The sequence below is a fragment of the Bombyx mori genome, chromosome 17, assembly GCF_030269925.1.
Source record: "Bombyx mori chromosome 17, ASM3026992v2".
NCBI lineage: Eukaryota > Metazoa > Arthropoda > Insecta > Lepidoptera > Bombycidae > Bombyx > Bombyx mori.
Window position 1 is genome coordinate 12,125,482 of NC_085123.1, and position 12,363 is coordinate 12,137,844.

Here is a 12,363-nt window from a genome sequence, read left to right on the forward strand (position 1 = left end):
ATATTACAAACAGACACTCCAATTTTATGTATATGTATAGATGAAGGTAAATGGGAATTAAATCATTATTTACTAGTAACAACCGACCAATTGAAATCGACTCTAATTGATTAAAATCGAGATTACCATTTCTGAGCGCATTAGTCGAGTTTGGTCGTTTGAAAAATTGCATAGGCTTCTTGACTTCTTTATTTTTTAAAAAATCGTGACTATAGCTTATGATCAATAATGCTCACGATGATTTAAAGCCATATAAATGCTTAGTCAAAGTTACATGCAATTAATATGAAATCTAATTATAAAAGTATGATAGACATTAAAATTCGGTAGGTTTATTGAAAAAAAAAGTCTGCAATGATGTATAAGGTATAGATTCGAGCCCATAGACATCTACAACGTAAATGCGCCACCCACCTTGAGATATAGGTTCTAAGGTCTCAAGTATAGTTACAACGGCAACCCCACCCTTCAAATCGAAACGCATTACTGCTTCACGCCAGAAATAGGCAGGGTGGTGGTACCTACCCGTGCGGACTCACAAGACGTCCTACCACCAGTAAAAAAAACACAAGTTCTAAGTTTCCGTTTTTTTAATCAATTATCTCAATTAATCTAAATATAACTATAAATTACTCAGTTGCGTTATGGCTATCGAATTAAATTACACTTATCACTCGTGCGGGCTCCTTATTTGCATATATATTTTTTTTAACGGCACGCTCAGACAGCGAAAGTATACATGATCGATGGTTTGAACACTGAAGATATTACTTTATATACCCATACCTAAGCGGAATTAATGGAGTCCGGCCGACATCTTGTCTTTTTAAAAAATAAATATAAAATAAATCGTTCTTGAATATGATCAATAGTGTACAACAAGTGCACACTCAGTAATAACCCTTGATTACATTAAATTATTATTGTATATCTTACAAGCGGCCCGCTCCGGCTCCGCTTGGGTCTTTAACAAATTTTTCAACGATATTTGACGTTGTTTTATTTTTTTAAATAAAATAACACTTATTGCGGAATAACTATAATATGTAGTTACACATATGCTGTCGCGACACGTTTTCTAAATAGGGATACTAATATTTTTTTTAAAAAGATTATAGTCTTAATTACCTTAGGACCTCTTGTGAGTCCGAACGGGTAGGTACCACCGCCCCGCCTATTTCTGCCGTGAAGCAGTAATGCGTTTCGGTTTGAAGGGTGGGGCAGCCGTTGTGACTATACTGAGACCTTAGAACTATATCTCAAGGTGTGTGGCGCATTTACGTTGTAGATGTCTATGGGCTCCAGTAACCACTTAACATCAGGTGGGCTGTGAGCTCGTCCACACAGCTAAGCAATAAAAAAAATAAAATAAAAAAAAAAGTCTATGTCACTCAGGAATAATGTAGCTTCCAAACAGTCAAAGAATTGTTCAAATCGGTTCAGTAGTTTCGGAGCCTATTCAATACAAACAAACAAACAAATCTTTCCTCTTTATAATATTAAGTATGGATAGTGTTGATTAGTTGATTACGTGAAAACTATGAATTAAAACGAAGACGTGTCTTATCAGTTTAACATGCGTTTATTGATTGAGTACCTATTTTGTATGTATGTAACTCAAGTTTTGAACGTCATTTTCACAGACTTCAAGAAGTTTAATTTACTTGAAAATTTGCAGACACTTCAAGGACCGATGCCAATACAATAATTTTATAACTTCGTTCTGATATCTTGATCTGGAATAAGAGGAGAAAAAAAATTTAATTAACTGTTAGCTGTTTAATTAATTTTCAAGTTATATAAGTGTATTTTAATTTAAAATCTAAATGATCTCAAAAACAAGAAGCATGCGTAGTTTAAGAGATAAAACGAAGTATCCATAGTGATAATTGCGTACAATTCGTAAGGTCACATGCTGTTCCAAAACAATTGAGATAAATCTCAAAGTCGTTCGCGTTGTTATTTAAATGGACTTCAATCAACTATTAGCACAAACAAAAACCAACGAAGATAAGATTGAAACACGGGAGCCTAATTTAATTCCCTAATTATATGAAACTAGAGGTTCCGCAGTAGTCGAAATTCGACTATAATTAATTGGAATTGTAAGTTTGTACACTATTATGATTGTATTTTATACTTCTATAACCACAAATTTCGCCAGACTACAGTATAAAAAATATTATCAAAGACAAAAAATATTTAATCTATTCTCAATTTGACAACAGATATCAAGAACAAGTCTGACAATAAATAGTATGCATGCGTGTGTGCGTCAAATACATGGTATGTAGTGTGTGTAATATTTTCTTTATTGATTTAATGTTTCTTTCATGCATTATTTTAAAAAATTATTAGTATTGTGCACTTCTTCTCTATATTTTCTATAAGTGTGGAAAATTTCATACTCCTCCGTCCGCGCAATTTTCGTAAAAAGGGATACAAAGTTTTTTGCTTGTTTAATACGTGAATTAATATATAATAGATAAATGAATTATAAACTGTAGTATCAATTATTAGCCTGACAATAAATTGAATAACGCTAACTGTACTAAATCATCTCGTATTATCGAAGCCGCTGTGCAAATAAGCAATTTGCAGATGTGTAGTTGGCTTGTAGTCTTGGTTCAAGCGAGTAGCGATAAGTGTCCTATTAAAAATTATTACTTACCAAGTTAAACTTGTTTTCTTGTCTGTTCGAATTTAATTTTTGTACCACACACAAAATTACACCAACACCAAAACCAACTAAAATTTTTAACTGGTGGTAGGAGGACCTCTTGTGAGTCCGCGCGGGTGGGTACCACCGCCCCGCCTATTTTTGTCATGAAGCAGTAATGCGTTTCGGTTTGAAGGGTGGGCCAGCCGTTGTAACTATACTTGAGACCTTGGAACTTATATCTCAAGGTGGGTGGCGCATTTACGTCGTAGATGTCTATGGGCTCCAGTAACCACTTAACACCAGGTGGGCTGTGAGCTCGTCCACCCATCTAAGCAATAAAAAAAAAACGACGTCAATGTTAGAAGTACTATATCCGTTATTTACAATAACGTAATTTGTAAACTTTTTTTGAGTTTCACTTTGTAAGATCGATTGATTGGATTTCACGATTTCTTTCAAGAATTGTATGGTACTTGTGAAAACAAAGACTTAACGCACTAAGAATGGTGTATCTTGCTGGAAATAAATTATTTTGGATGGTGTTTCTGCAATTTTTCTGTATGACAGAGAGTTCTGTGCAAATTGCAAATTGATGTGTAGTTAAACTTTTGGTACTATTTTTATTTTGGTGGCGGCATTCTCGCACAGACACAGCCCACTGAGTTTCTCGCCGGATCTTCTCAGTGGGTCGCGATTCCGATCCGGTGGTAGATTCTGCGAAGCACTGTTCTTGCTAGGGTTAGTGCAATTTTTCTGAGGTTGAGCCCCTGAGCTCACCTACCTACCCGTCCGCACGTAGCTGGTATAGCTCCTTAGGCTACTAGTGAATATGTAGCTAGCTACCACCCCAAGTTACCAGAGATTTTCACTAAACAAAATGATATACAAGATAATCAAATCCAAATACTCTCTTTTATATCATTCTCTCACTACTGAGGATAGCGACCACATGCGACGTACTTCCAATGCGCTCGATCATGGGTGGCATGGACTGCATGGTACAGACTACCACCGAGTGCTTCTCTTGCTAGATCTGACCATCTGGCTGGTGTTCTGCCCACGGCGCGCTTGCCCTCTATGCGACCCGTAATTATGAGCTTCTCAAATTCATATCTGGGAGGCCGCATGATGTGTCCGAAGAACCTCATAACACGTTCCCGGCAGATGGAAGAGAACCTTTTTCGGATGTCTAATCTAAATAATAATTCATCTTAATATTTCTTGTATCTATTTATTTTAAAATACGCACTGGTCGCAGGTTTCAGGGATGTGTGCTCTGATGTTAAGAAATGCGATAATAAATGAGTGATCATCTCAAAATTAACCATTCACTACGTTATATTACTATTTTGTATATGTATACAAAACGTACTTAATATGATATTCATATCTCAATTTTGTCCGCGTACCATTGCAGAAGTAAAGAAGGAATTCCATTTTTAATAACAGTCTTTAAATATTTTGATTTATTTTATAGTAGACATTTGCGTAAATCACGATAAGTTATGGGGCGCTGACAATAATTGGATAGCACCGTTTATGGTCCGCACTGCTTCGTGTGCTCATTGTGAGAAACTGTTGACTGTTATTGATATTACTGTAATAGTAATAGGTAATACATAGCTCAAATTAGAATATTAGACTGTTTTTTGAACAGAAAATAACCAGGCATGAGAATTAACAATAAAGAAACAATTTACCTAATTAATTACCTAAGTAGTAGTTTTATTTTTCCAACTGGGAAGGCACAGGTGTCATACCATACGGCCTAATCTTTTATATATTTTTTATTTATGAAAAATGATAATATGAAATTACATGAAGTTGATTAATATGAAACATGGCATGAAATGAAATGAAAACGAAATGGAATGAAATGAAATGAGATGAGATGATATGGGTTGAAATATAATCTCAGTAAAATGGTGGTCATTTACTGAGACTTTTTCAGTGGACTTTTTGGAGGATCCTGAGAAGTTACGCTCAGCGGCTTTGTTTCATTTTCCCACATTTGTGCACTTTCACAGATCCTAAACAGTTAATAAACCACCGTTATTACACATTTAAACCCGAAGAAACACTAAATAGACAAAATAAAACAAAACACACAACTTCATTCCTCGCGTTCCCGCCAAAAAGTCCATAATTACCTAATACCAAATCGCGTGTTTACGAACCCTACAGATTAGTACCAATATATCGATCCTGCTCAAATCTAGGGTGATATTAACGCCAAATCCCAAGCTAACATTAGAATTTCCTTGCGGCATAAAGCTCGATATTATAAAGGTTTCTAAAACCTCATTTGGATCTGTAATCTAATAAATTCAGACTGTTTAATATATACACTAATTCAGTCATAAATTTAGTTAGTTATGACATTTATATATTTCACGGAACGTTATTTTCTTCAGTGTATGGCTTCCAGTGACATTTCTGTTTTAGCAGTGACATATTCATTAAAATGTCAATCATGTAGAATATAGATTAGTTTGGTACCATTGACAAGTTGGCTGCGTATTTTATTACGGAAAAATGTATTGTTATAGCATTATTTCAATGATTACAATGATTGTTTTGTGACTCATATTAGTCATTGTAATAATTACAAAGATATATTTTTATTCTGTCAATTTATTTGTTTTCTTCAATGATGTTTTAAGCTATACTACTAGTAAAATATACTACAGTAGCTTGTGTGATTTTGGTTGATTTCTGCGCATGTCCGAGCTACCGAAGTATTGAAATCGCTAGTTTACTTCTAACAATAGTTTGTGACAATATAATAATATGTCAGCCATTGTCTCGCTTCTTCTTCATATTGCGAATAGTCAGACTTATCGAGACATGTCGAAATTAGAAGTTCTGTTTTTTTGACTACGGAACCAAAATCGGTAGCTAATATAGACGAAACAGGCACTGGTAGCCCTAGCGTGAGTGCATAAACACAGTTAGCCATAGAAAGTGGAGTTTATTCAGAATAGCGTCGATAATGCTTCGGGTGAAGCCAGTCTTACGTAGCCTACCTTGTCTGTCGCATCCGTTCACAAATCACTTTTATCGTGTACATGAAGTGTACAGTAAGGTTCATTATTCATTGACGTTCTTATTTATAGTACTTAGGTGCGTAACAGGAAAGCTGCGACTATATAGTAAATTAGAATTTTATAGCAAATGGACTTGTTGAAAATTACGTACACAATTTACACATTTAAAAAGTCAAGGTCAAGTTCCACTTTAAGTCATTAAGTAAGAAAAATAAGCAAGTAAATATTGTTGGGTATAGTAATTACATTTAATTTTCGCGTTTCGCCAAGAACGTGACGCAAATAACGACTGTCGTTGAAGATATATCCTAAACGATGCATTTCGGTCCAAATAATAAATTAAAAATCATAAACTATCCTTTAGGCATTAGTTCTCTTTGAAATCACAATAATTTAATAGATTTTTTATCTGTATCTTTAACTTGCAAATAAATCGATTACATTACAAGTGGTTTATTTTGTAACATCCATTTTTTGCTTGTACCTACAATGGAGAGTAATTGGAATTGAAATCGTCTACCTGTTTATGTCACAAAAACAATAATATGTTTTAAGTGTCGCTGTTACTTCTACAAAGTCAAACAATGCACATACTGTGCATTCAGTTTACAATGTTTTTTGCAGTTGAAAATGAAGTAAGACTGGTTCAGTCGCTCTGGCACGTGAGCGCTTTGTGTGATAGCTCCACTTAAGGATCTGACGGACCATTAAACGAACTAGACTGAGATCTAACTTAGAAAATCAGCTTAGATTAGCATACTTCATAAACATTATTCATTGGCTGTATGGTAAGCTTCCTGTTGTATTTTTTTTTGGTTTTTTTTTCAATAGTCGTAAGTAGGCAAATACATACATATATCACATATTTTTAGTAATATACTAAGTTCTGAAAATTGGAGTTTTCGTAGTATCTGGTCTTTAATTGCTGATTCAAGGAATATAAACGATCGTTCACTCAACAATAGTGCAATTAAAAATTTTTTTTTAAAAACTCTCAAATATAATAAATAGTATTTCTCCACTTTCGATGAGTACTTTACTCTTACGAGCAGTAAGGAACTTAGTTTTTTTCTCCATTCTAAGAAGTAAAAACTAACAGCAGTAATTTCGAGAACCTCTTGTGTTAAATGAGGCTGAATCTAACGACTATTTTTATGTGGCAACTGACCTCTTAGACATTATGTAGGCATTTATCTCAGAGTCCCCTATATACGTATGTATAAGCAATTCAAAACAGGAAGACCAACCCTCGGTACGATTGAGGAAATTCTGTTTGTCGTTTTATTCAATTAAATGTTGAAATATTTTTCCAGTATCTACACTAATCAAATTATAGGCTGTTTCATATTTTAACTTTATTTAAGCAATAGAAATGAAGTTGAAAGAAGTTGAAATAATCATTGAATAGCAATCTTCCCGTGCGAATCTCCCATAAGCATGACGCGTACGGGCCTTGGCTACAGGTATAAATCGGAAATCTGATTCCCGTCAATAACTGACTTACCACATTCGAATATCTTCATGCATAAAACTATATTTTTATTTTTATTTATTTTATGCAGTATCGATAACAACCCAATATTTAGTTACAACGGGTACAAGAGTGTAATAACAATGATAACTAGATAATGTAACCGTGTTTGTTTGCGCGGGAAATATGACAGCTGTCAACTGTCACGAGAATTGACATGGCCGGCACTCGGAGTGTGCACGATTGTGCCAATGTAATAATATTATTGTATTTGCTCATATATTTGAGTAATATTATGATAAATTATCTGAAATATTTATTCGTAACATGCGATAACTTGACATAATCCTAACTAAATGTTCTATTAATCATAAATATTGCTTAATTCGTCTTTTTGTATTTTATTGGAAATAAACTTTGAGCTTGTAAACTTTCCAGCCATATAATTTTGTCTAATTACAAATGATTAGTTGCATGTAGGGTAACTGTGCTTTAAACAAACACAGTAAAATATATGAACAAGTAACGGTCATTATTGCACTTCATTTTGGGCTTAATTATGTTCAATTAAGGATTAGCGCAGGACCGGTCTTTGTGGCGAGGCTTGGGGGAGGCCTTTGTCCAGCATGGGCTGAAAAGAAGAAGAAGGATAAAAATTGACCAGAAATTGGTCGGCAAATACTGAGTGCATAATACGATATAATTATTGATTACCAAGAAGCATTTTCAAATGAAAAAAAAATGTAAAGTTAAGGTGATCATTTCTTCTCGATGACAAAAACAAAACATAAGTACCGACTCATGTCATCACTAGTCTCAACGATAACCCATTCTCGACACGTTTCAGTACCTGACTTCGATAACAGGTCGTTGACTTCTTTCGTAACGGTTTGCAACGTAAATACATATATATGAATGTGTATATGTGTACCTTGAAACTGTTTACGACTTTTGAAGACAAGTGACGTAGAAAAAAAAACATAATATTAACGCACAGACCAAAGTGATGCAATCAAAATGATTTAAACTAGTAAGCTTAGCCCGGTGATCGAAATTCGACCATAATCATAGGAAACTTAAGATTTAGATTCGTTTGTGAATAATAATTATTTTTCTTTTGTTATTGTCATTGGCATAGTCTCATTGTTATTGTGTAATTAGCATTTTAGTAAATAAACTAGGTATTTGTATATATTTTTTTTATCGATAACATTATAACGCGTCAATTAAATAGTCACCTAAAAAAATACACTTCTAAAACAGAAACTTTTTAAACAGCATACTCAAATTACAATTAATTTCATCTTTTTTATTCTGTCGTTACTGGACAGGCTACCAGAGCGCAAGTTATAATTATTGTCATCGGTCCTTAATGCCTGTGCAAATTTTCAAGTTAATCGGATGTCTTGAAGTCATTAAAAGATACCATCAAATATTTCGTTTTAAACAAACAAACAAACGTACACATCCTGCTAATAAATGCGTGTTAAAAATCATTTGAATAAGAGACGAGGAAAAGTATATTTAATTGTTTTGTCGTTTAGGACAACTTTATAATAAATAAATGATCTTTGATAAATGAAAATAATTGAATTATTTGATTTTCAACAATCTATATATTAATACGTGAAGCAAAAACTTTGTATCCCTTTTTACGAAAGTTGCGCGGACGGAGGAGTATGAAATTTTCCACACTTATAGAGAATATAGAGAAGAAGTGCACAATGCTAATATTTTTTTAAAATAATGCATAAAAATACATTAAAGCAATAAAGAAAACATTACACACCACCATGTATTTGACGCACACACACATGCATACTATTTATTGTCAAACTTTTGTTCTTGACGTCTGTTGTCAAATTGAGAATATAATATGGTTTGTCTTTGTTAATATTTTTTATAGTGTAGTCTTGGCGAAATTCGTGATTATGAAGTATAAAATACAATCATAATAGTGTACAAACTTACAATTCTAATTAATTATAGTCGAATTTCGACTACTGCGGGACCTCTAGTACTTATAATTATGTACAATTGTATGGTACCTACTCGTGCGTAGAGATTAACTATGTGCTACTGCCAATCCCCTTGAAGCATGAGCATTCATTATCAATTGTATCCTTGTATACTTCAAAACAGTATGCCTAGTGAGAGCTTTTTAACGTTCTCGATAGCGTAAAAGTAAAATTTGTTTTTCCTTTGATGTGCCCCCGTCGGACGGATTCCTTTTGTTTGTTTTAAGTTAATTTTATACAAAAGTTTAAGTCTTTTATTTATCGGTTGAGGCACTACGAAGTCTGCCGGGTCAGCTAGTTCTATATAAATTAATTAGCTACCGGTCCTTTCTCTGCTCCAAGCTACTGCATTCGCTCGTTCGTCTTAAAGCTAAATATCGAAAGCTAAATAATAATTTCCTTTATTGAACTATAAGTCACGAACGCATGTAATATTAATTGTGACTTCAAACACTAGGTAGTCATGTTTTGTGAGTTTACACAATGCAATTGTTAGTTCGATGTTCAAATTGTGAATGTCTATAGATTTCGATAAACGTTCCAGTCAGATGAGCGGGACTCCGCGACGGCGACTAACCACATAGTTCAATAAAAATATAACGCTTACAATCCTTGTTAAATATACGTACATTACATATAACATAATTGCATATTGACTGACATCTTTCTTCCATGAAGAAAAATTAGTACGCTATTTTATATTTGATATAGGATTATAAATACAGTTTTTTTTTCTTTAAACTTTACAAATGATATAAATTAAATACTTAAAAAATTTTCAACCAAACTTTTAAGTGAGTCTACTATTATCAAAGCCGGCAATGTGACTTTTGGACAATTATTGGTAAATCAGAAAAACGAATTATTGACTTTGTATTCCATTGGCAGTCACAAAACTCTTCTGAACGACATCTTAGATAAATAATAGGTTAACTATTAACCTTTATTTAATGCAGGTTTTGAACCGTATTCTTTGAAGGAGACGATTATATTCAAATCAATCTGTATTGACATATCAATAAAATTTTTTTGTCCAAATGCACAGATTGCCACCTTTGATAATAGACGACTCAAGTATCTCTTACATAAATCGTCTAACTTTTGTAATCAAAATAAGAATAAATAATTCGAAATTTAAATACGAGTGCATTTGTGTCGTAGACACATTGTGTAATGATTTTATTTTTAAAATACGGCTTTTCGTGTTTTTAAAACTATTATATCTGAGAGCCCTGAGCAAGGCGAGGGTCGTATGTGGCCGCTGTCGTCACAAGCGCACTAAATCATGTTTTATAACGCGTTACGCCGCGCACAGATTGGCTGCGGTGCAACTCCATCTAATGTACCGTAAAAATCATTTTGGGTAACGGCCAAGAAAGCGTGTAACATCTAGTTTGTGACGACCTATTCCGTAGATATAAAACGCAATGATAATATAAAACGCATACAAAACTACCACACCGATGGCGATATCGGTTTTAATAATACACAGTTTCCTATAAACTTAAAACGTAAACAGTAAAGCTGTTCACACGCTTTAGTAAAATGAATAATTCAAACGTTTTCACTGAGCAAATACTTTTAGAACCGCCCCGCATAAAATAGGCTTAGCCTTTTACCGGGGCTCTCCTATCGGTAAATTGTAAATGTTATATTTAATATCAACGTTCGAATGCTTACAGCGGACAATTTGTAAAATGTAAATTAGCACGAACATGACTGCGGAGGTGCTCGAGACAAATAGTTGTTCTCGGACTCTCGACGATGCTTGCCCGAAGCACCGAGACGTATTTATTATGCTAATGAACGTCTGACTTCAACTCTTGCCAGATTCGCACGATTCTCTTACAGATAATTCGGTGTTTTGTTCCGCTTTTGTGTTGAGTTAAAAAAGAAGAAAAGCGCCAAAGAATGGACTCCGCGAAACGAATTTTAATCAAACGAATTATCATAATCTATACAACGAATTGAATTCAAACTGAGGCATCTCTTTTATAGTGTAAATGCGGAAATATCTTGAAACGTTTCGAAAATGACATTATCATTATTTAGCACTAGCGGTCCGCGCCGGCTCAGCTCGGGTCAACAAAAATTTCTATTATATTTGACGTTGCTTTATTTTTTAAAATAAAAGAACACTTATTGCGGCATAACTATAATAGTTAGACATATAATACTGTCGCAACACTTTTTGTAAACAATAATGTGTCCTACAAAGTCGTAGTACATTATTTTATTCTATCATCAATAGTTTTCGCAGGGCACGCGATTTAATGAATATTATAGGTAATTTTTTTTACACACATTGGGTTACATTATTGGAGTTTTAGTCATCATCATCAGCCTGTATCTCTCCACTGCTGGATGTAGGCCTCTCCCATAGTCCGCCACAATGAACGATCCTCCGCCTTCCGCATCCAATCTTTCCCAGCATATCGCCGCAAGTCATCGGTCCAACGGGCAACGGAGTTTTAGTAAGGATCCCTAATTTTATCAAAAAAGATTACAGCTAATGTCACTCGGGAATAGTGTAGCTTCCAAACAATGAAAGAATTTTTCAAATCGGTTCAGTGGTTTTGGAGTCTATTCAATAAAAACAAACAAACAAATCTTTCCTTTTTACAATATTAGTATAGATGAGCATAGAGGCGTTTGCGTACGAAAGGACGGTTTTTCTACCGCCGCGAAAAACTTAGACGTGCGCAGACAGGCCACGTCTCCATTCGAATTTGTCTGAGAAGAAAAATTGTAGGCACCTGCAACTAAATGCATTCGAGGGGAGTCTGATTGTTCCGGGGACGTACGTTTGAAGTGAGCTCATTTTGCACGCGTCTGGAGGGTTGACATGTCGTATCATTAGGTACATGTGTCGCGAGGGTGGCAGATGGCGACACCCTGAGTATCGCAGTATACACGTTAATGTGGCTTGTGCTTAATGTCTGAAGAGATACAATTGATTTTCTAAGCACAAATGTTGTAGAATAAAAAATATTCTTTAACCAATCTGATGGCTTATCCTACGTAAGTACAACCTCTTTCAAACAATAAAAATAAAATTCAATAAGCTTCAGTAACTTCAACAAAGAATCAGACTTACTTTCCTTTTTTTCGTTATTTACAACCACTTATTTTTCTTCGTCAAGTACCGTGTTTTAATGGAGATCT

The 12,363-nt window shown here is 34.3% G+C and overlaps 1 protein-coding gene and 1 long non-coding RNA gene across 8 annotated transcripts in view; one reads left to right on the forward strand and one right to left on the reverse strand.

Annotated features, from left to right (window-relative positions):
* Window positions 1-12,363, forward strand: part of LOC101736209 (caskin-2) — a 339,004-nt gene that overhangs the window by 71,913 nt on the left and 254,728 nt on the right. The window lies entirely within an intron of this gene.
* Window positions 1,560-7,329, reverse strand: LOC134200392 (uncharacterized). Its single transcript, XR_009975287.1, has 2 exons — window positions 7,214-7,329; window positions 1,560-1,736 (listed from the first exon to the last, which is right to left on the reverse strand). It is a non-coding gene; the product is annotated as an uncharacterized LOC134200392 (long non-coding RNA).